The sequence below is a fragment of the Narcine bancroftii genome, chromosome 3, assembly GCF_036971445.1.
Source record: "Narcine bancroftii isolate sNarBan1 chromosome 3, sNarBan1.hap1, whole genome shotgun sequence".
Classification (NCBI taxonomy): Eukaryota; Metazoa; Chordata; class Chondrichthyes; order Torpediniformes; family Narcinidae; genus Narcine; species Narcine bancroftii.
The window spans coordinates 311,060,990-311,084,995 of NC_091471.1; positions in this window are offsets into that span (position 1 = coordinate 311,060,990).

A 24,006-nucleotide genomic window follows, 5' to 3' on the forward strand; every position below is an offset into this window, starting at 1 on the left:
GGGAACCGTGGGGAACCAAAGGGAGCGGGGGAAACAGATTGGAAAAAGTGGGGAACAGTGTGGAAAACGCAGAAGAGTGAGGAAACAAAGGGAGCAGGGGGAACAGATTGGAAAAAGTGGGGAACTGTGTGGAACACTGCAGAACATAGGGGATTTATAGGGAACATGGAGAATAGATTGGAAAAAGTGCGGAACCGTGGCGAACACTGCAAAACAGTGTGGAACGAAAGGGAGCAGAGGGAACGGATTGGAAAAAGTTGGGAACCGTGGGAAACACTGCAGAACAGAGGGGAACGAAAGGGAGCAGGACGAACATATCGGAAAAAAGTAGAGAAGTGGGGAACACTGCAGAACAGTGGGGAATCAAAGGGAGCAGGGGGATCAGATTGGAAAAAGTGGGGAACTGTGTGGAAAAATGCAGAACAGTGGGGAACCAAAGGGAGCAGGGGAACGGATTGGAAAAAGTGGGGGACCGTGGGGAACACTGAACAATAGAGGGGAACAAAAGGGAGCAGGGGAAATGGATTGGAAAAAGTGGGGAACCGTGGGGAACACTGCAGAACAGAGGGGCACCAAAGGGAGCAGAGGGAACGCATTGGAAAACTGGGGAACCGTGGGGAACACTGCAGAACAGTATGAAACGAAATCGAGCCTGGGGAACAGTTTGGAAAATATGGGGAACCGTGGGGATCCTGCAGAACAGAGTGGAGCCAAAGGAGCAGGGGGAACAGATTGGAAAAAGTAGGGTCCCATGGGGAACACTGCAAGGCAGAGGGGAACCATAGGGAGCAGGGGGTGCAGGTTGGAAAAAATGTGGAGAACAGTGAGGAATAAAAGGGAGCAGGGGGAACAGATTGGAAAAAGTGGGGAACCGTGTGGAAAAATGCAGAACAGTGGGGAACCAAAGGGAGCAGGGGGAACAAATTGGAAAAAGTGGGGAATCGTGGGGAGTTCTGCAGACCAGAGGTGAACCAAAGGAAGAAGGGGGAACTGATTGGAAAAAGTGGGGAACAGTGTGGAAAAATACAAAACAGAGGGGAACCAGAGGTAGCAGGGGAAACAGATTGGAAAAAGTGGGGAACCGTCAGGAACACTGCAGAACAGAGGGGCAGCAAAGGGAGCAGAGGGAAAACATTAGAAAAAGTGGGGAACCGTGGGGAATACTGCACGACAGAGGGGAACCAAAGGAAGCAGTGGGGACGGATTGTAAAAAGTTGGGCCCATGGGGAACACTGTAGGACAGAGGGGAATCAAAGGGAGCATGGGAACAGATTGGAAAAATTGGGGAACCGTGTGGAAAAATGCAGAACAGTGGGAAACCAAAGGGAGCAGGGAGAACGGAATGGAAAAAGTGGGGAACCGTTCGGAACACTGCACAACAGAGAGGAACCAAAGGAGCATGGGAAGAGATTGGAAAAATTGGGAAACCATGGAGGACAGTGCAGGACGGAGGGAACCAAAGGGAGCAGGGGGAAAAGATTGGATAAAGTGGGGAACTGTGGGGAACATTGTAGAACTGAGGGGAACCAAAGAGAGCACGGCGAACAGATTGGAAAAAGTGTGGAACCGTGGGGAACACTGCAGGACAGAGGGGAACCAAAGGGAACAGGAGGTACAGGTTGTAAAAAGTGGGGAACCGTTAGCGAACACTGCAGAACAGTGGGGAACCAAAGGGAGCAGTGGGAACAGATTGCAAAAGGTGGGGAACAGTGGGGAATATTGCAGAAAAGAGGGGAACCAAATGGAGCATGGGAACAGATTGGAAAAATTGGGGAACCGTGTGGAACACTGAAGAGCAGAGGGGAACCAAGGGAGCAGGTGCAACGGATTGGAAAAAGTGGGGAATCGCGAAGGACAATGCAGGACAGAGGGGAAAGAAAGGGCACAGGGGGAACGGATTGGAAAAGTGGGGAACTGTGGGGAACACTGCAGAACAGAGGGGAACCAAAGGGAGCAGGGGGAACAGCTCGGAAAAGTGGGGAAACGTGGGGAACATTGCAGAATAAAGGAGAACCAAACGGAGCAGGGGGTACAGATTGGAAAAAAGTGGGGTATCGTGGGGAGTTCTGCAGAACAGTGGGGAACCAAAAGGAGCAGGGGGAATGGATTGGAAAAAGTGGGGAACCGTGGAGAACATTGCAGGACAGAGGGGAAACAAAGAGAGCAGGGCGAACTGATTGGAAAAAGTGGGGAAACGTGGGGAACACTGCAGGACAGAGGGGAAACAAAGGGAGCAGGGTGAACAGATTCGAAAAAGTGTGCAACCTTGGGGAACACTGCAGAATAAAGGGGAACTAAACGGAGCATGGGGAACAGATTGGAAAAAGTGCAGAACCATGGCGAACACTACAAAACAGTGGGGAACCAAAGGGAGCAGCGGGAACGGATTGGAAAAAGTGGGGAACTGTGGGAAACACTGCAGAACAGAGGGGAACGAAATGGAGCACGGCGAGCATATCGTAAAGAAGTTGAGAAGTGGGCAACACTGCAGAACGGTGGGGAATCAAAGGGAGCAGGGGGATCAGTTTGGAAAAAGTGTGGAGCAGTGTGGAAAAATGCAGAAGAGTGGGGACCTAAAGGGAGCAGGAGGAACAGATTGGAAAAATTCGGGAACCGTGGAGAACACTGCAGAACAGAGGGGAACAAAAGGGAGCAGGGGTAACGGATTGGAAAATGTGGGGAACTGTATGGAAAACTGCAGAATAGAGGTGAACCAAAGGGAGCAGGGGGAACAGCTTGGAAAAAGTGAGAACTGTGGGGAAAACTGCAGAACAGAGGGGAGCCCAAGGAGCAGGGGGAGCAGATTGGAAAAAGTGGGGAACGGTGTGGAAAAATGCATAAGAGTGGAGAAACAACGGGAGCAGGGTGAACGTATTGGAAAAAGTGGGGAACTGTTTGGAACACTGCAGAACAGAGGGGAACCAAAGGAGCACGGGGAAGAGATGGGAAAAATTGGGAAACAATGGAGGACAGTGCAGCTCGGAGGGGAACCAAAAGGAGCATGGGAACAGATTGAAAAAAATGTGGAGAACCATGGGGAATACTGCAGAACAGAGAGGACCCAAAGTGAGCAGAGGGAAGAACTCGGAAAAGTGGGGAACCGTGGGGAACCAAAGGGAGCGGGGGAAACAGATTGGAAAAAGTGGGGAACAGTGTGGAAAACGCAGAAGAGTGAGGAAACAAAGGGAGCAGGGGGAACAGATTGGAAAAAGTGGGGAACTGTGGGGAAAACTGCAGAACAGAGGGGAGCCCAAGGAGCAGGGGGAGCAGATTGGAAAAAGTGGGGAACGGTGTGCAAAAATGCAGAAGAGTGGAGAAACAACGGGAGCAGGGTGAACGGATTGGAAAAAGTGGGGAACAGTGTGGAACACTGCAGAACAGAGGGGAATCAAAGGAAGCAGGGGGAACGGATTGGAAAAAGTGGGGAACCGTTCGGAACACTGAACAACAGAGGGGAACCAAAGGAGCACGGGGAAGAGATTGGAAAAATTGGGTAACCATGTAGGACAGTGCAGGATGGAGGGGAACCAAAGGGATCAGGGGGAACAGATTGGAAAAAGTGAGGAACTGTGGGGAACACTGTAGAACAGAGAGGAACCAAAGAGAACACGGCGAATAGATTGGAAAAAGTGTGGAACCGTGGGGAACACTGCAGGACAGAGGGGAACCAAAGGGAACAGGAGGTACAGGTTGGAAAAAGTGGGGAACCGTTGGCAAACACTGCAGAACAGTGGGGAACCAAAGGGAGCAGGGGGAACAGATTGCAAAAAGTGGGGAACAGTGGGGAATATTGCAGAAAAGAGGGGAAGCAAATGGAGCATGGGAACAGATTGGAAAAATCGGGGAACCGTGTGGAAAAATGCGGAACAGTGGGAAACCAAACGGAGCAGGGAGAACGGATAGGAAAATGTGGGGAGCCGTGCGGAACACTGCAGGACAGAGGGGAACCAAAGGGAACAGGAGGTACAGGTTGTAAAAAGTGGGGAACCGTTAGCGAACACTGCAGAACAGTGGGGAACCAAAGGGAGCAGGGGGAACAGATTGCAAAAGGTGGGGAACAGTGGGGAATATTGCAGAAAAGAGGGGAACCAAATGGAGCATGGGAACAGATTGGAAAAATTGGGGAACCGTGTGGAAAAATGCAGAACAGTGGGAAACCAAAGGGAGCAGGGAGAACGGATTGGAAAAAGTGGGGAACCGTTCGGAACACTGCACAACAGAGAGGAACCAAAGGAGCACGGGGAAGAGATTGGAAAAATTGGGAAACCATGGAGGACAGTGCAGGACGGAGGGAACCAAAGGGAGCAGGGGGAAAAGATTGGATAAAGTGGGGAACTGTGGGGAACATTGTAGAACTGAGGGGAACCAAAGAGAGCACGGCAAACAGATTGGAAAAAGTGTGGAACCGTGGGGAACACTGCAGGACAGAGGGGAACCAAAGGGAACAGGAGGTACAGGTTGTAAAAAGTGGGGAACCGTTAGCGAACACTGCAGAACAGTGGGGAACCAAAGGGAGCAGTGGGAACAGATTGCAAAAGGTGGGGAACAGTGGGGAATATTGCAGAAAAGAGGGGAACCAAATGGAGCATGGGAACAGATTGGAAAAATTGGGGAACCGTGTGGAAAAATGCAGAACAGTGGGAAACCAAAGGGAGCAGGGAGAACGGATTGGAAAATGCGGGGAACCGTGGAGAGCACTGCAGTACAGAGGGGAACTAAAGGGAGCAGGGGGAACGGATTAGAAAAGTGGGGAACTGTGTGGGAAAATGCAGGACAGAGGGGAACCAAAGGGAGCAGGGGGAATGGATTGGAATAAGTGGGTAACCGTGGGGAACACTGCAGGACAGAGGGGAACCAAAGGGAGCAGGGGGAACGGTTTGGAAAAAGTGGGTAACCGTGGGGAACACTGCAGAACACTGCAGAACCAAAGGGAGCAGGGGGAACAGCTCGGAAAAGTGGGGAACATTCGGTAACACTGCAGAATAAAGGAGAACCAAACGGAGCAGGGGGAACAGATTGGAAAAAGTGGGGAATCGTGGGGAGTTCTGAAGAACAGTGGGGAACCAAAAGGAGCAGGGGGAATGGATTGGAAAAAGTGGGGAACCGTGGAGAACATTGGAGGACAGAGGGGAAACAAAGGGAGCAGGGCGAACTGATTGGAAAAAGTGGGGAAACGTGGGGAACACTGCAGGACAGAGGGGAAACAAAGGGAGCAGGGTGAACAGATTCGAAAAAGTGTGCACCTTGGAGAGCATTGCAGATAGAGGGGAACGAAATGGAGCATGGGGAACAGATTGGAAAAAGTGCAGAACCATATCGGAAAGAAGTTGAGAAGTGGGGAACACTGCAGGACAGAGGGGAACCAAAGGGAGCAGGGGGGAACGGATTGGATAAAGTGGGGAACTGTGAAGAACAATGCAGACAGAGAGGAACCAAAGCGATCGCGGCGAACAAATTCGAAAATAGTGGAAAAGTGGGGAATACTGCAGAATAGTGGGGAACCAAAGGGATCGGGGGAAACAGATTGGAAAAAGTGGGGAACAGTGTGGAAAAATGCAGAAGCTTGAGGAAACAAAGGGAGCATGGGGTATACATTGGAAAAATTGTGGAACCATGGGGAACACTGAAGAGCAGAGGGGAACCAAGGGAGCAGGTGCAACGGATTGGAAAAAGTGGGGAATCGCGAAGGACAATGCAGGACAGAGGGGAAAGAAAGGGCACAGGGGGAACGGATTGGAAAAAGTGGGGAACTGTGGGGAACACTGCAGAACAGAGGGGAACCAAAGGGAGCAGGGGGAACAGCTCGGAAAAGTGGGGAACCGTGGGGAACACTGCAGAATAAAGGAGAACCAAACGGAGCAGGGGGTAGAGATTGGAAAAAAGTGGGGTATCGTGAGGAGTTCTGCAGAACAGTGGGGAACCAAAAGGAGCAGGGGGAATGGATTGGAAAATGTGGGGAACCGCGGAGAACATTGCAGGACAGAGGGGAAACAAAGAGAGCAGGGCGAACTGATTGGAAAAAGTGGGGAAACGTGGGGAACACTGCAGGACAGAGGGGAAATAAAAGGAGCAGGGTGAACAGATTCGAAAAAGTGTGCAACCTTGGGGAACACTGCAGAATAGAGGGGAACTAAACGGAGCATGGGGAACAGATTGGAAAAAGTGCAGAACCATGGCGAACACTACAAAACAGTGGGGAACCAAAGGGAGCAGCGGGAACGGATTGGAAAAAGTGGGGAACCGTGGGAAACACTGCAGAACAGAGGGGAACGAAATGGAGCACGGCGAGCATATCGTAAAGAAGTTGAGAAGTGGGCAACACTGCAGAACGGTGGGGAATCAAAGGGAGCAGGGGGATCAGTTTGGAAAAAGTGTGGAGCAGTGTGGAAAAATGCAGAAGAGTGGGGACCCAAAGGGAGCAGGAGGAACAGATTAGAAAAATTCGGGAACCGTGGAGAACACTGCAGAACAGAGGGGAACAAAAGGGAGCAGGGGTAACGGATTGGAAAATGTGGGGAACTGTATGGAAAACTGCAGAATAGAGGTGAACCAAAGGGAGCAGGGGGAACAGCTTGGAAAAAGTGGGAACTGTGGGGAAAACTGCAGAACAGAGGGGAGCCCAAGGAGCAGGGGGAGCAGATTGGAAAAAGTGGGGAACGGTGTGGAAAAATGCATAAGAGTGGAGAAACAACGGGAGCAGGCTGAACGTATTGGAAAAAGTGGGGAACTGTTTGGAACACTGCAGAACAGAGGGGAACCAAAGGAGCACGGGGAAGAGATGGGAAAAATTGGGAAACAATGGAGGACAGTGCAGCTCGGAGGGGAACCAAAAGGAGCATGGGAACAGATTGGAAAAAATGTGGAGAACCATGGGGAATACTGCAGAACAGAGAGGACCCAAAGTGAGCAGAGTGAAGAACTCGGAAAAGTGGGGAACCGTGGGGAACCAAAGGGAGCGGGGGAAACAGATTGGAAAAAGTGGGGAACAGTGTGGAAAACGCAGAAGAGTGAGGAAACAAAGGGAGCAGGGGGAACAGATTGGAAAAAGTGGGGAACTGTGTGGAACACTGCAGAACATAGGGGATTTATAGGGAACATGGAGAATAGATTGGAAAAAGTGCGGAACCGTGGCGAACACTGCAAAACAGTGTGGAACGAAAGGGAGCAGAGGGAACGGATTGGAAAAAGTTGGGAACCGTGGGAAACACTGCAGAACAGAGGGGAACGAAAGGGAGCAGGACGAACATATCGGAAAAAAGTAGAGAAGTGGGGAACACTGCAGAACAGTGGGGAATCAAAGGGAGCAGGGGGATCAGATTGGAAAAAGTGGGGAACTGTGTGGAAAAATGCAGAACAGTGGGGAACCAAAGGGAGCAGGAGGAACAGATTGGAAAAAGTCGGGAACCGTGGAGAACCCTGCAGAACAGAGGGGAACCAAAGGGAGCAGGGGTAACGGATTGGAAAATGTGGGGAACTGTATAGAAAACTGCAGAATAGAGGGGAACCAACGGGAGCAGGGGGAACAGATTGGAAAAAGTGGAAACTGTGGGGAAAACTGCAGAACAGAGGGGAGCCCAAGGAGAAGGGGGAACAGATTGGAAAAAGTGGGGAACGGAGTGGAAAATGCAGAAGAGTGGAGAAACAACGGGAGCAGGGTGAACGGATTGGAAAAAGTGGGGAACAGTGTGGAACACTGCAGAACAGAGGGGAATCAAAGGAAGCAGGGGGAACGGATTGGAAAAAGTGGGGAACCGTTCGGAACACTGAACAACAGAGGGGAACCAAAGGAGTACGGGGAAGAGATTGGAAAAATTGGGAAACCATGGAGGACAGTGCAGGACGGAGGGGAACCAAAGGGAGCAGGGGGAACAGATTGGAAAAAGTGGGGAACTGTGGGGAACACTGTAGAACAGAGAGGAACCAAAGAGAGCACGGCGAACAGATTGGAAAAAGTGTGGAACCGTGGGGAACACTGAAGAGCAGAGGGGAACCAAGGTAGCAGGTGCAACGGATTGGAAAAAGTGGGGAATCGCGAAGGACAATGCAGGACAGAGGGGAAAGAAAGGGCACAGGGGGAACGGATTGGAAAAAGTGGGGAACTGTGGGGAACACTGCAGAACAGAGGGGAACCAAAGGGAGCAGGGGGAACAGCTCGGAAAAGGGGGGAACTGTGGGGAAAACTGCAGAACAGAGGGCAGCCCAAGGAGCAGGGGAAGCAGATTGGAAAAAGTGGGGAACAGTGTGGAAAACGCAGAAGAGTGAGGAAACAAAGGGAGCAGGGGGAACAGATTGGAAAAAGTGGGGAACTGTGGGGAAAACTGCAGAACATAGGGGAATTAAAGGGAACATGGAGAATAGATTGGAAAAAGTGCGGAACCGTGGCGAACACTGCAAAACATTGGGGAACGAAAGGGAGCAGAGGGAACGGATTGGAAAAAGTTGGGAACCGTGGGAAGCACTGCTGAACAGAGGGGAACGAAAGGGAGCAGGACGAACATATCGGAAAAAAGTTGAGAAGTGGGGAACACTGCAGAACAGTGGGGAATCAAAGGGAGCAGGGGGAATGGATTGGAAAAAGTGGGGAACTGTGTGGAAAAATGCAGAACAGTGGGGAACCAAAGGGAGCAGGAGGAACAGATTGGGAAAAGTCGGGAACCGTGGAGAACTCTGCAGAACAGAGGGGAACCAAAGGGAGCAGGGGTAACGGATTGGAAAATGTGGGGAACTGTATAGAAAACTGCAGAATAGAGGGGAACCAACGGGAGCAGGAGGAACAGATTGGAAAAAGTGGAAACTGTGGGGAAAACTGCAGAACAGAGCGGAGCCCAAGGAGAAGGGGGAACAGATTGGAAAAAGTGGGGAACGGAGTGGAAAATGCAGAAGAGTGGAGAAACAACGGGAGCAGGGTGAACGGATTGGAAAAAGTGGGGAACAGTGTGGAACACTGCAGAACAGAGGGGAATCAAAGGAATCAGGAGGAACGGATTGGAAAAAGTGGGGAACCGTTCGGAACACTGAAAAACAGAGGGGAACCAAAGGGAGCAGGGGGAACAGCTCGGAAAAGTGGGGAACTGTGGGGAACACTGCAGAATAAAGGAGAACCAAACGGAGCAGGGGGTACAGATTGGAAAAAAATGGGGTATCGTGGGGAGTTCTGCAGAACAGTGGGGAACCAAAAGGAGCAGGGGGAATGGATTGGAAAAAGTGGGGAACCGTGGAGAACATTGCAGGACAGAGGGGAAACAAAGAGAGCAGGGCGAACTGATTGGAAAAACTGGGGAAACGTGGGGAACACTGCAGGACAGAGGGGAAACAAAGGGAGCAGGGTGAACAGATTCGAAAAAGTGTGCAACCTTGGGGAACACTGCAGAATAGAGGGGAACTAAACGGAGCATGGGGAACAGATTGGAAAAAGTGCAGAACCATGGCGAACACTACAAAACAGTGGGGAACCAAAGGGAGCAGCGGGAACGGATTGGAAAAAGTGGGGAACCGTGGGAAACACTGCAGAACAGAGGGGAACGAAATGGAGCACGGCGAGCATATCGTAAAGAAGTTGAGAAGTGGGCAACACTGCAGAACGGTGGGGAATGAAAGGGAGCAGGGGGATCAGTTTGGAAAAAGTGTGGAGCAGTGTGGAAAAATGCAGAAGAGTGGGGACCCAAAGGGAGCAGGAGGAACAGATTGGAAAAATTCGGGAACCGTGGAGAACACTGCAGAACAGAGGGGAACAAAAGGGAGCAGGGGTAACGGATTGGAAAATGTGGGGAACTGTATGGAAAACTGCAGAATAGAGGTGAACCAAAGGGAGCAGGGGGAACAGCTTGGAAAAAGTGGGAACTGTGGGGAAAACTGCAGAACAGAGGGGAGCCCAAGGAGCAGGGGGAGCAGATTGGAAAAAGTGGGGAACGGTGTGGAAAAATGCATAAGAGTGGAGAAACAACGGGAGCAGGGTGAACGTATTGGAAAAAGTGGGGAACTGTTTGGAACACTGCAGAACAGAGGGGAACCAAAGGAGCACGGGGAAGAGATGGGAAAAATTGGGAAACAATGGAGGACAGTGCAGCTCGGAGGGGAACCAAAAGGAGCATGGGAACAGATTGGAAAAAATGTGGAGAACCATGGGGAATACTGCAGATCAGAGAGGACCCAAAGTGAGCAGAGGGAAGAACTCGGAAAAGTGGGGAACCGTGGGGAACCAAAGGGAGCGGGGGAAGCAGATTGGAAAAAGTGGGGAACAGTGTGGAAAACGCAGAAGAGTGAGGAAACAAAGGGAGCAGGGGGAACAGATTGGAAAAAGTGGGGAACTGTGGGGAAAACTGCAGAACAGAGGGGAGCCCAAGGAGCAGGGGGAGCAGATTGGAAAAAGTGGGGAACGGTGTGGAAAATGCAGAAGAGTGGAGAAACAACGGGAGAAGGGTGAACGGATTGGAAAAAGTGGGGAAACGTGGGGAACACTGCAGGACAGAGGGGAAACAAAGGGAGCAGGGTGAACAGATTCGAAAAAGTGTGCAACCTTGGGGAACACTGCAGAATAGAGGGGAACTAAACGGAGCATGGGGAACAGATTGGAAAAAGTGCAGAACCATGGCGAACACTACAAAACAGTGGGGAACCAAAGGGAGCAGCGGGAACGGATTGGAAAAAGTGGGGAACCGTGGGAAACACTGCAGAACAGAGGGGAACGAAAGGGAGCAGGACGAACATATCGGAAAAAAGTTGAGAAGTGGGGAACACTGCAGAACAGTGGGGAATCAAAGGGAGCAGGGGGATCAGATTGGAAAAAGTGGGGAACTGTGTGGAAAAATGCAGAACAGTGGGGAACCAAAGGGAGCAGGAGGAACAGATTGGAAAAAGTCGGGAACCGTGGAGAACACTGCAGAACAGAGGGGAACCAAAGGGAGCAGGGGTAACGGATTGGAAAATGTGGGGAACTGTATAGAAAACTGCAGAATAGAGGGGAACCAACGGGAGCAGGGGGAACAGATTGGAAAAAGTGGAAACTGTGGGGAAAACTGCAGAACAGAGGGGAGCCCAAGGAGAAGGGGGAACAGATTGGAAAAATTGGGGAACGGAGTGGAAAATGCAGAAGAGTGGAGAAACAACGGGAGCAGGGTGAACGGATTGGAAAAAGTGGGGAACAGTGTGGAACACTGCAGAACAGAGGGGAATCAAAGGAAGCAGGGGGAACGGATTGGAAAAAGTGGGGAACCGTTCGGAACACTGAACAACAGAGGGGAACCAAAGGAGCACGGGGAAGAGATTGGAAAAATGGGGAAACCATGGAGGACAGTGCAGGACGGAGGGGAACCAAAGGGAGCAGGGAGAACAGATTGGAAAAAGTGGGGAACTGTGGGGAACACTGAAGAGCAGAGGGGAACCAAGGGAGCAGGTGCAACGGATTGGAAAAAGTGGGGAATCGCGAAGGACAATGCAGGACAGAGGGGAAAGAAAGGGCACAGGGGGAACGGATTGGAAAAAGTGGGGAACTGTGGGGAACACTGCAGAACAGAGGGGAATCAAAGGAAGCAGGGGGAACGGATTGGAAAAAGTGGGGAACCGATCGGAACACTGAACAACAGAGGGGAACCAAAGGAGCACGGGGAAGAGATTGGAAAAATTGGGAAACCATGTAGGACAGTGCAGGACGGAGGGGAACCAAAGGGATCAGGGGGAACAGATTGGAAAAAGTGGGGAACTGTGGGGAACACTGTAGAACAGAGGGGAACCAAAGAGAACACGGCGAATAGATTGGAAAAAGTGTGGAACCGTGGGGAACACTGCAGGACAGAGGGGAACCAAAGGGAACAGGAGGTACAGGTTGGAAAAAGTGGGGAACCGTTGGCAAACACTGCAGAACAGTGGGGAACCAAAGGGAGCAGGGGGAACAGATAGCAAAAAGTGGGGAACAGTGGGGAATATTGCAGAAAAGAGGGGAAGCAAATGGAGCATGGGAACAGATTGGAAAAATCGGTGAACCGTGAGGAAAAATGCAGAACAGTGGGAAACCAAAGGGAGCAGGGAGAACGGATAGGAAAATGTGGGGAACCGTGCGGAACACTGCAGGACAGAGGGGAACCAAAGGGAAAAGGAGGTACAGGTTGGAAAAAGTGGGGAACCGTTAGCGAACACTGCAGAACAGTGGGGAACCAAAGGGAGCAGGGGGAACAGATTGCAAAAGGTGGGGAACAGTGGGGAATATTGCAGAAAAGAGGGGAACCAAATGGAGCATGGGAACAGATTGGAAAAATTGGGGAACCGTGTGGAAAAATGCAGAACAGTGGGAAACCAAAGGGAGCAGGGAGAACGGAATGGAAAAAGTGGGGAACCGTTCGGAACACTGCACAACAGAGAGGAACCAAAGGAGCATGGGAAGAGATTGGAAAAATTGGGAAACCATGGAGGACAGTGCAGGACGGAGGGAACCAAAGGGAGCAGGGGGAAAAGATTGGATAAAGTGGGGAACTGTGGGGAACATTGTAGAACTGAGGGGAACCAAAGAGAGCACGGCGAACAGATTGGAAAAAGTGTGGAACCGTGGGGAACACTGCAGGACAGAGGGGAACCAAAGGGAACAGGAGGTACAGGTTGTAAAAAGTGGGGAACCGTTAGCGAACACTGCAGAACAGTGGGGAACCAAAGGGAGCAGTGGGAACAGATTGCAAAAGGTGGGGAACAGTGGGGAATATTGCAGAAAAGAGGGGAACCAAATGGAGCATGGGAACAGATTGGAAAAATTGGGGAACCGTGTGGAACACTGAAGAGCAGAGGGGAACCAAGGGAGCAGGTGCAACGGATTGGAAAAAGTGGGGAATCGCGAAGGACAATGCAGGACAGAGGGGAAAGAAAGGGCACAGGGGGAACGGATTGGAAAAGTGGGGAACTGTGGGGAACACTGCAGAACAGAGGGGAACCAAAGGGAGCAGGGGGAACAGCTCGGAAAAGTGGGGAACCGTGGGGAACATTGCAGAATAAAGGAGAACCAAACGGAGCAGGGGGTACAGATTGGAAAAAAGTGGGGTATCGTGGGGAGTTCTGCAGAACAGTGGGGAACCAAAAGGAGCAGGGGGAATGGATTGGAAAAAGTGGGGAACCGTGGAGAACATTGCAGGACAGAGGGGAAACAAAGAGAGCAGGGCGAACTGATTGGAAAAAGTGGGGAAACGTGGGGAACACTGCAGGACAGAGGGGAAACAAAGGGAGCAGGGTGAACAGATTGGAAAAAGTCGGGAACCGTGGAGAACCCTGCAGAACAGAGGGGAACCAAAGGGAGCAGGGGTAACGGATTGCAAAATGTGGGGAACTGTATAGAAAACTGCAGAATAGAGGGGAACCAACGGGAGCAGGGGGAACAGATTGGAAAAAGTGGAAACTGTGGGGAAAACTGCAGAACAGAGGGGAGCCCAAGGAGAAGGGGGAACAGATTGGAAAAAGTGGGGAACGGAGTGGAAAATGCAGAAGAGTGGAGAAACAACGGGAGCAGGGTGAACGGATTGGAAAAAGTGGGGAACGGTGTGGAAAAATGCATAAGAGTGGAGAAACAACGGGAGCAGGGTGAACGTATTGGAAAAAGTGGGGAACTGTTTGGAACACTGCAGAACAGAGGGGAACCAAAGGAGCACGGGGAAGAGATGGGAAAAATTGGGAAACAATGGAGGACAGTGCAGCTCGGAGGGGAACCAAAAGGAGCATGGGAACAGATTGGAAAAAATGTGGAGAACCATGGGGAATACTGCAGATCAGAGAGGACCCAAAGTGAGCAGAGGGAAGAACTCGGAAAAGTGGGGAACCGTGGGGAACCAAAGGGAGCGGGGGAAGCAGATTGGAAAAAGTGGGGAACAGTGTGGAAAACGCAGAAGAGTGAGGAAACAAAGGGAGCAGGGGGAACAGATTGGAAAAAGTGGGGAACTGTGGGGAAAACTGCAGAACAGAGGGGAGCCCAAGGAGCAGGGGGAGCAGATTGGAAAAAGTGGGGAACGGTGTGGAAAATGCAGAAGAGTGGAGAAACAACGGGAGAAGGGTGAACGGATTGGAAAAAGTGGGGAAACGTGGGGAACACTGCAGGACAGAGGGGAAACAAAGGGAGCAGGGTGAACAGATTCGAAAAAGTGTGCAACCTTGGGGAACACTGCAGAATAGAGGGGAACTAAACGGAGCATGGGGAACAGATTGGAAAAAGTGCAGAACCATGGCGAACACTACAAAACAGTGGGGAACCAAAGGGAGCAGCGGGAACGGATTGGAAAAAGTGGGGAACCGTGGGAAACACTGCAGAACAGAGGGGAACGAAAGGGAGCAGGACGAACATATCGGAAAAAAGTTGAGAAGTGGGGAACACTGCAGAACAGTGGGGAATCAAAGGGAGCAGGGGGATCAGATTGGAAAAAGTGGGGAACTGTGTGGAAAAATGCAGAACAGTGGGGAACCAAAGGGAGCAGGAGGAACAGATTGGAAAAAGTCGGGAACCGTGGAGAACACTGCAGAACAGAGGGGAACCAAAGGGAGCAGTGGTAACGGATTGGAAAATGTGGGGAACTGTATAGAAAACTGCAGAATAGAGGGGAACCAACGGGAGCAGGGGGAACAGATTGGAAAAAGTGGAAACTGTGGGGAAAACTGCAGAACAGAGGGGAGCCCAAGGAGAAGGGGGAACAGATTGGAAAAATTGGGGAACGGAGTGGAAAATGCAGAAGAGTGGAGAAACAACGGGAGCAGGGTGAACGGATTGGAAAAAGTGGGGAACAGTGTGGAACACTGCAGAACAGAGGGGAATCAAAGGAAGCAGGGGGAACGGATTGGAAAAAGTGGGGAACCGTTCGGAACACTGAACAACAGAGGGGAACCAAAGGAGCACGGGGAAGAGATTGGAAAAATGTGGAAACCATGGAGGACAGTGCAGGACGGAGGGGAACCAAAGGGAGCAGGGAGAACAGATTGGAAAAAGTGGGGAACTGTGGGGAACACTGAAGAGCAGAGGGGAACCAAGGGAGCAGGTGCAACGGATTGGAAAAAGTGGGGAATCGCGAAGGACAATGCAGGACAGAGGGGAAAGAAAGGGCACAGGGGGAACGGATTGGAAAAAGTGGGGAACTGTGGGGAACACTGCAGAACAGAGGGGAATCAAAGGAAGCAGGGGGGACGGATTGGAAAAAGTGGGGAACCGATCGGAACACTGAACAACAGAGGGGAACCAAAGGAGCACGGGGAAGAGATTGGAAAAATTGGGAAACCATGTAGGACAGTGCAGGACGGAGGGGAACCAAAGGGATCAGGGGGAACAGATTGGAAAAAGTGGGGAACTGTGGGGAACACTGTAGAACAGAGGGGAACCAAAGAGAACACGGCGAATAGATTGGAAAAAGTGTGGAACCGTGGGGAACACTGCAGGACAGAGGGGAACCAAAGGGAACAGGAGGTACAGGTTGGAAAAAGTGGGGAACCGTTGGCAAACACTGCAGAACAGTGGGGAACCAAAGGGAGCAGGGGGAACAGATAGCAAAAAGTGGGGAACAGTGGGGAATATTGCAGAAAAGAGGGGAAGCAAATGGAGCATGGGAACAGATTGGAAAAATCGGTGAACCGTGAGGAAAAATGCAGAACAGTGGGAAACCAAAGGGAGCAGGGAGAACGGATAGGAAAATGTGGGGAACCGTGCGGAACACTGCAGGACAGAGGGGAACCAAAGGGAAAAGGAGGTACAGGTTGGAAAAAGTGGGGAACCGTTAGCGAACACTGCAGAACAGTGGGGAACCAAAGGGAACAGGGGGAACAGATTGCAAAAGGTGGGGAACAGTGGGGAATATTGCAGAAAAGAGGGGAACCAAATGGAGCATGGGAACAGATTGGAAAAATTGGGGAACCGTGTGGAAAAATGCAGAACAGTGGGAAACCAAAGGGAGCAGGGAGAACGGAATGGAAAAAGTGGGGAACCGTTCGGAACACTGCACAACAGAGAGGAACCAAAGGAGCATGGGAAGAGATTGGAAAAATTGGGAAACCATGGAGGACAGTGCAGGACGGAGGGAACCAAAGGGAGCAGGGGGAAAAGATTGGATAAAGTGGGGAACTGTGGGGAACATTGTAGAACTGAGGGGAACCAAAGAGAGCACGGCGAACAGATTGGAAAAAGTGTGGAACCGTGGGGAACACTGCAGGACAGAGGGGAACCAAAGGGAACAGGAGGTACAGGTTGTAAAAAGTGGGGAACCGTTAGCGAACACTGCAGAACAGTGGGGAACCAAAGGGAGCAGTGGGAACAGATTGCAAAAGGTGGGGAACAGTGGGGAATATTGCAGAAAAGAGGGGAACCAAATGGAGCATGGGAACAGATTGGAAAAATTGGGGAACCGTGTGGAACACTGAAGAGCAGAGGGGAACCAAGGGAGCAGGTGCAACGGATTGGAAAAAGTGGGGAATCGCGAAGGACAATGCAGGACAGAGGGGAAAGAAAGGGCACAGGGGGAACGGATTGGAAAAGTGGGGAACTGTGGGGAACACTGCAGAACAGAGGGGAACCAAAGGGAGCAGGGGGAACAGCTCGGAAAAGTGGGGAACCGTGGGGAACATTGCAGAATAAAGGAGAACCAAACGGAGCAGGGGGTACAGATTGGAAAAAAGTGGGGTATCGTGGGGAGTTCTGCAGAACAGTGGGGAACCAAAAGGAGCAGGGGGAATGGATTGGAAAAAGTGGGGAACCGTGGAGAACATTGCAGGACAGAGGGGAAACAAAGAGAGCAGGGCGAACTGATTGGAAAAAGTGGGGAAACGTGGGGAACACTGCAGGACAGAGGGGAAACAAAGGGAGCAGGGTGAACAGATTGGAAAAAGTCGGGAACCGTGGAGAACCCTGCAGAACAGAGGGGAACCAAAGGGAGCAGGGGTAACGGATTGGAAAATGTGGGGAACTGTATAGAAAACTGCAGAATAGAGGGGAACCAACGGGAGCAGGGGGAACAGATTGGAAAAAGTGGAAACTGTGGGGAAAACTGCAGAACAGAGGGGAGCCCAAGGAGAAGGGGGAACAGATTGGAAAAAGTGGGGAACGGAGTGGAAAATGCAGAAGAGTGGAGAAACAACGGGAGCAGGGTGAACGGATTGGAAAAAGTGGGGAACAGTGTGGAACACTGCAGAACAGAGGGGAATCAAAGGAAGCAGGGGGAACGGATTGGAAAAAGTGGGGAACCGTTCGGAACACTGAACAACAGAGGGGAACCAAAGGAGTACGGGGAAGAGATTGGAAAAATTGGGAAACCATGGAGGACAGTGCAGGACGGAGGGGAACCAAAGGGAGCAGGGGGAACAGATTGGAAAAAGTGGGGAACTGTGGGGAACACTGTAGAACAGAGAGGAACCAAAGAGAGCACGGCGAACAGATTGGAAAAAGTGTGGAACCGTGGGGAACACTGAAGAGCAGAGGGGAACCAAGGGAGCAGGTGCAACGGATTGGAAAAAGTGGGGAATCGCGAAGGACAATGCAGGACAGAGGGGAAAGAAAGGGCACAGGGGGAACGGATTGGAAAAAGTGGGGAACTGTGGGGAACACTGCAGAACAGAGGGGAACCAAAGGGAGCAGGGGGAACAGCTCGGAAAAGGGGGGAACCGTGGGGAACACTGCAGAATAAAGGAGAACCAAACGGAGCAGGGGGTACAGATTGGAAAAAAGTGGGGTATCGTGGGGAGTTCTGCAGAACAGTGGGGAACCAAAAGGTGCAGGGGGAATGGATTGGAAAAAGTGGGGAACCGTGGAGAACATTGCAGTACAGAGGGGAAACAAAGAGAGCAGGGCGAACTGATTGGAAAAAGTGGGGAAACGTGGGGAACACTGCAGGACAGAGGGGAAACAAAGGGAGCAGGGTGAACAGATTCGAAAAAGTGTGCAACCTTGGGGAACACTGCAGAATAGAGGGGAACTAAACGGAGCATGGGGAACAGATTGGAAAAAGTGCAGAACCATGGCGAACACTACAAAACAGTGGGGAACCAAAGGGAGCAGCGGGAACGGATTGGAAAAAGTGGGGAACCGTGGGAAACACTGCAGAACAGAGGGGAACGAAATGGAGCACGGCGAGCATATTGTAAAGAAGTTGAGAAGTGGGCAACACTGCAGAACGGTGGGGAATGAAAGGGAGCAGGGGGATCAGTTTGGAAAAAGTGTGGAGCAGTGTGGAAAAATGCAGAAGAGTGGGGACCCAAAGGGAGCAGGAGGAACAGATTGGAAAAATTCGGGAACCGTGGAGAACACTGCAGAACAGAGGGGAACAAAAGGGAGCAGGGGTAACGGATTGGAAAATGTGGGGAACTGTATGGAAAACTGCAGAATAGAGGTGAACCAAAGGGAGCAGGGGGAACAGCTTGGAAAAAGTGGGAACTGTGGGGAAAACTGCAGAACAGAGGGCAGCCCAAGGAGCAGGGGAAGCAGATTGGAAAAAGTGGGGAACGGTGTGGAAAAATGCATAAGAGTGGAGAAACAACGGGAGCAGGGTGAACGTATTGGAAAAAGTGGGGAACTGTTTGGAACACTGCAGAACAGAGGGGAACCAAAGGAGCACGGGGAAGAGATGGGAAAAATTGGGAAACAATGGAGGACAGTGCAGCTCGGAGGGGAACCAAAAGGAGCATGGGAACAGATTGGAAAAAAATGTGGAGAACCATGGGGAATACTGCAGAACAGAGAGGACCCAAAGTGAGCAGAGGGAAGAACTCGGAAAAGTGGGGAACCGTGGGGAACCAAAGGGAGCGGGAGAAACAGATTGGAAAAAGTGGGGAACAGTGTGGAAAACGCAGAAGAGTGAGGAAACAAAGGGAGCAGGGGGAACAGATTGGAAAAAGTGGGGAACTGTGGGGAAAACTGCAGAACATAGGGGAATTAAAGGGAACATGGAGAATAGATTGGAAAAAGTGCGGAACCGTGGCGAACACTGCAAAACATTGGGGAACGAAAGGGAGCAGAGGGAACGGATTGGAAAAAGTTGGGAACCGTGGGAAGCACTGCTGAACAGAGGGGAACGAAAGGGAGCAGGACGAACATATCGGAAAAAAGTTGAGAAGTGGGGAACACTGCAGAACAGTGGGGAATCAAAGGGAGCAGGGGGAATGGATTGGAAAAAGTGGGGAACTGTGTGGAAAAATGCAGAACAGTGGGGAACCAAAGGGAGCAGGAGGAACAGATTGGGAAAAGTCGGGAACCGTGGAGAACTCTGCAGAACAGAGGGGAACCAAAGGGAGCAGGGGTAACGGATTGGAAAATGTGGGGAACTGTATAGAAAACTGCAGAATAGAGGGGAACCAACGGGAGCAGGAGGAACAGATTGGAAAAAGTGGACACTGTGGGGAAAACTGCAGAACAGAGCGGAGCCCAAGGAGAAGGGGGAACAGATTGGAAAAAGTGGGGAACGGAGTGGAAAATGCAGAAGAGTGGAGAAACAACGGGAGCAGGGTGAACGGATTGGAAAAAGTGGGGAACAGTGTGGAACACTGCAGAACAGAGGGGAATCAAAGGAAGCAGGAGGAACGGATTGGAAAAAGTGGGGAACCGTTCGGAACACTGAAAAACAGAGGGGAACCAAAGGGAGCAGGGGGAACAGCTCGGAAAAGTGGGGAACTGTGGGGAACACTGCAGAATAAAGGAGAACCAAACGGAGCAGGGGGTACAGATTGGAAAAAAATGGGGTATCGTGGGGAGTTCTGCAGAACAGTGGGGAACCAAAAGGAGCAGGGGGAATGGATTGGAAAAAGTAGGGAAACCGTGGAGAACATTGCAGGACAGAGGGGAAACAAAGAGAGCAGGGCGAACTGATTGGAAAAACTGGGGAAACGTGGGGAAAACTGCAGGACAGAGGGGAAACAAAGGGAGCAGGGTGAACAGATTCGAAAAAGTGTGCAACCTTGGGGAACACTGCAGAATAGAGGGGAACTAAACGGAGCATGGGGAACAGATTGGAAAAAGTGCAGAACCATGGCGAACACTACAAAACAGTGGGGAACCAAAGGGAGCAGCGGGAACGGATTGGAAAAAGTGGGGAACCGTGGGAAACACTGCAGAACAGAGGGGAACGAAATGGAGCACGGCGAGCATATCGTAAAGAAGTTGAGAAGTGGGCAACACTGCAGAACGGTGGGGAATGAAAGGGAGCAGGGGGATCAGTTTGGAAAAAGTGTGGAGCAGTGTGGAAAAATGCAGAAGAGTGGGGACCCAAAGGGAGCAGGAGGAACAGATTGGAAAAATTCGGGAACCGTGGAGAACACTGCAGAACAGAGGGGAACAAAAGGGAGCAGGGGTAACGGATTGGAAAATGTGGGGAACTGTATGGAAAACTGCAGAATAGAGGTGAACCCAAGGGAGCAGGGGGAACAGCTTGGAAAAAGTGGGAACTGTGGGGAAAACTGCAGAACAGAGGGGAGCCCAAGGAGCAGGGGGAGCAGATTGGAAAAAGTGGGGAACGGTGTGGAAAAATGCATAAGAGTGGAGAAACAACGGGAGCAGGGTGAACGTATTGGAAAAAGTGGGGAACTGTTTGGAACACTGCAGAACAGAGGGGAACCAAAGGAGCACGGGGAAGAGATGGGAAAAATTGGGAAACAATGGAGGACAGTGCAGCACGGAGGGGAACCAAAAGGAGCATGGGAACAGATTGGAAAAAATGTGGAGAACCATGGGGAATACTGCAGATCAGAGAGGACCCAAAGTGAGCAGAGGGAAGAACTCGGAAAAGTGGGGAACCGTGGGGAACCAAAGGGAGCGGGGGAAGCAGATTGGAAAAAGTGGGGAACAGTGTGGAAAACGCAGAAGAGTGAGGAAACAAAGGGAGCAGGGGGAACAGATTGGAAAAAGTGGGGAACTGTGGGGAAAACTGCAGAACAGAGGGGAGCCCAAGGAGCAGGGGGAGCAGATTGGAAAAAGTGGGGAACGGTGTGGAAAATGCAGAAGAGTGGAGAAACAACGGGAGAAGGGTGAATGGATTGGAAAAAGTGGGGAAACGTGGGGAACACTGCAGGACAGAGGGGAAACAAAGGGAGCAGGGTGAACAGATTCGAAAAAGTGTGCAACCTTGGGGAACACTGCAGAATAGAGGGGAACTAAACGGAGCATGGGGAACAGATTGGAAAAAGTGCAGAACCATGGCGAACACTACAAAACAGTGGGGAACCAAAGGGAGCAGCGGGAACGAATTGGAAAAAGTGGGGAACCGTGGGAAACACTGCAGAACAGAGGGGAACGAAAGGGAGCAGGACGAACATATCGGAAAAAAGTTGAGAAGTGGGGAACACTGCAGAACAGTGGGGAATCAAAGGGAGCAGGGGGATCAGATTGGAAAAAGTGGGGAACTGTGTGGAAAAATGCAGAACAGTGGGGAACCAAAGGGAGCAGGAGGAACAGATTGGAAAAAGTCGGGAACCGTGGAGAACACTGCAGAACAGAGGGGAACCAAAGGGAGCAGGGGTAACGGATTGGAAAATGTGGGGAACTGTATAGAAAACTGCAGAATAGAGGGGAACCAACGGGAGCAGGGGGAACAGATTGGAAAAAGTGGAAACTGTGGGGAAAACTGCAGAACAGAGGGGAGCCCAAGGAGAAGGGGGAACAGATTGGAAAAATTGGGGAACGGAGTGGAAAATGCAGAAGAGTGGAGAAACAACGGGAGCAGGGTGAACGGATTGGAAAAAGTGGGGAACAGTGTGGAACACTGCAGAACAGAGGGGAATCAAAGGAAGCAGGGGGAACGGATTGGAAAAAGTGGGGAACCGTTCGGAACACTGAACAACAGAGGGGAACCAAAGGAGCACGGGGAAGAGATTGGAAAAATGGGGAAACCATGGAGGACAGTGCAGGACGGAGGGGAACCAAAGGGTGCAGGGAGAACAGATTGGAAAAAGTGGGGAACTGTGGGGAACACTGTAGAACAGAGAGGAACCAAAGAGAGCACGGCGAACAGATTGGAAAAAGTGTGAAACCGTGGGGAACACTGAAGAGCAGAGGGGAACCAAGGGAGCAGGTGCAACGGATTGGAAAAAGTGGGGAATCGCGAAGGACAATGCAGGACAGAGGGGAAAGAAAGGGCACAGGGGGAACGGATTGGAAAAAGTGGGGAACTGTGGGGAACACTGCAGAACAGAGGGGAATCAAAGGAAGCAGGGGGAACGGATTGGAAAAAGTGGGGAACCGATCGGAACACTGAACAACAGAGGGGAACCAAAGGAGCACGGGGAAGAGATTGGAAAAATTGGGAAACCATGTAGGACAGTGCAGGACGGAGGGGAACCAAAGGGATCAGGGGGAACAGATTGGAAAAAGTGGGGAACTGTGGGGAACACTGTAGAACAGAGGGGAACCAAAGAGAACACGGCGAATAGATTGGAAAAAGTGTGGAACCGTGGGGAACACTGCAGGACAGAGGGGAACCAAAGGGAACAGGAGGTACAGGTTGGAAAAAGTGGGGAACCGTTGGCAAACACTGCAGAACAGTGGGGAACCAAAGGGAGCAGGGGGAACAGATAGCAAAAAGTGGGGAACAGTGGGGAATATTGCAGAAAAGAGGGGAAGCAAATGGAGCATGGGAACAGATTGGAAAAATCGGTGAACCGTGAGGAAAAATGCAGAACAGTGGGAAACCAAAGGGAGCAGGGAGAACGGATAGGAAAATGTGGGGAACCGTGCGGAACACTGCAGGACAGAGGGGAACCAAAGGGAAAAGGAGGTACAGGTTGGAAAAAGTGGGGAACCGTTAGCGAACACTGCAGAACAGTGGGGAACCAAAGGGAGCAGGGGGAACAGATTGCAAAAGGTGGGGAACAGTGGGGAATATTGCAGAAAAGAGGGGAACCAAATGGAGCATGGGAACAGATTGGAAAAATTGGGGAACCGTGTGGAAAAATGCAGAACAGTGGGAAACCAAAGGGAGCAGGGAGAACGGAATGGAAAAAGTGGGGAACCGTTCGGAACACTGCACAACAGAGAGGAACCAAAGGAGCATGGGAAGAGATTGGAAAAATTGGGAAACCATGGAGGACAGTGCAGGACGGAGGGAACCAAAGGGAGCAGGGGGAAAAGATTGGATAAAGTGGGGAACTGTGGGGAACATTGTAGAACTGAGGGGAACCAAAGAGAGCACGGCGAACAGATTGGAAAAAGTGTGGAACCGTGGGGAACACTGCAGGACAGAGGGGAACCAAAGGGAACAGGAGGTACAGGTTGTAAAAAGTGGGGAACCGTTAGCGAACACTGCAGAACAGTGGGGAACCAAAGGGAGCAGTGGGAACAGATTGCAAAAGGTGGGGAACAGTGGGGAATATTGCAGAAAAGAGGGGAACCAAATGGAGCATGGGAACAGATTGGAAAAATTGGGGAACCGTGTGGAACACTGAAGAGCAGAGGGGAACCAAGGGAGCAGGTGCAACGGATTGGAAAAAGTGGGGAATCGCGAAGGACAATGCAGGACAGAGGGGAAAGAAAGGCACAGGGGGAACGGATTGGAAAAGTGGGGAACTGTGGGGAACACTGCAGAACAGAGGGGAACCAAAGGGAGCAGGGGGAACAGCTCGGAAAAGTGGGGAACCGTGGGGAACATTGCAGAATAAAGGAGAACCAAACGGAGCAGGGGGTACAGATTGGAAAAAAGTGGGGTATCGTGGGGAGTTCTGCAGAACAGTGGGGAACCAAAAGGAGCAGGGGGAATGGATTGGAAAAAGTGGGGAACCGTGGAGAACATTGCAGGACAGAGGGGAAACAAAGAGAGCAGGGCGAACTGATTGGAAAAAGTGGGGAAACGTGGGGAACACTGCAGGACAGAGGGGAAACAAAGGGAGCAGGGTGAACAGATTCGAAAAAGTGTGCAACCTTGGGGAACACTGCAGAATAAAGGGGAACTAAACGGAGCATGGGGAACAGATTGGAAAAAGTGCAGAACCATGGCGAACACTACAAAACAGTGGGGAACCAAAGGGAGCAGCGGGAACGGATTGGAAAAAGTGGGGAACTGTGGGAAACACTGCAGAACAGAGGGGAACGAA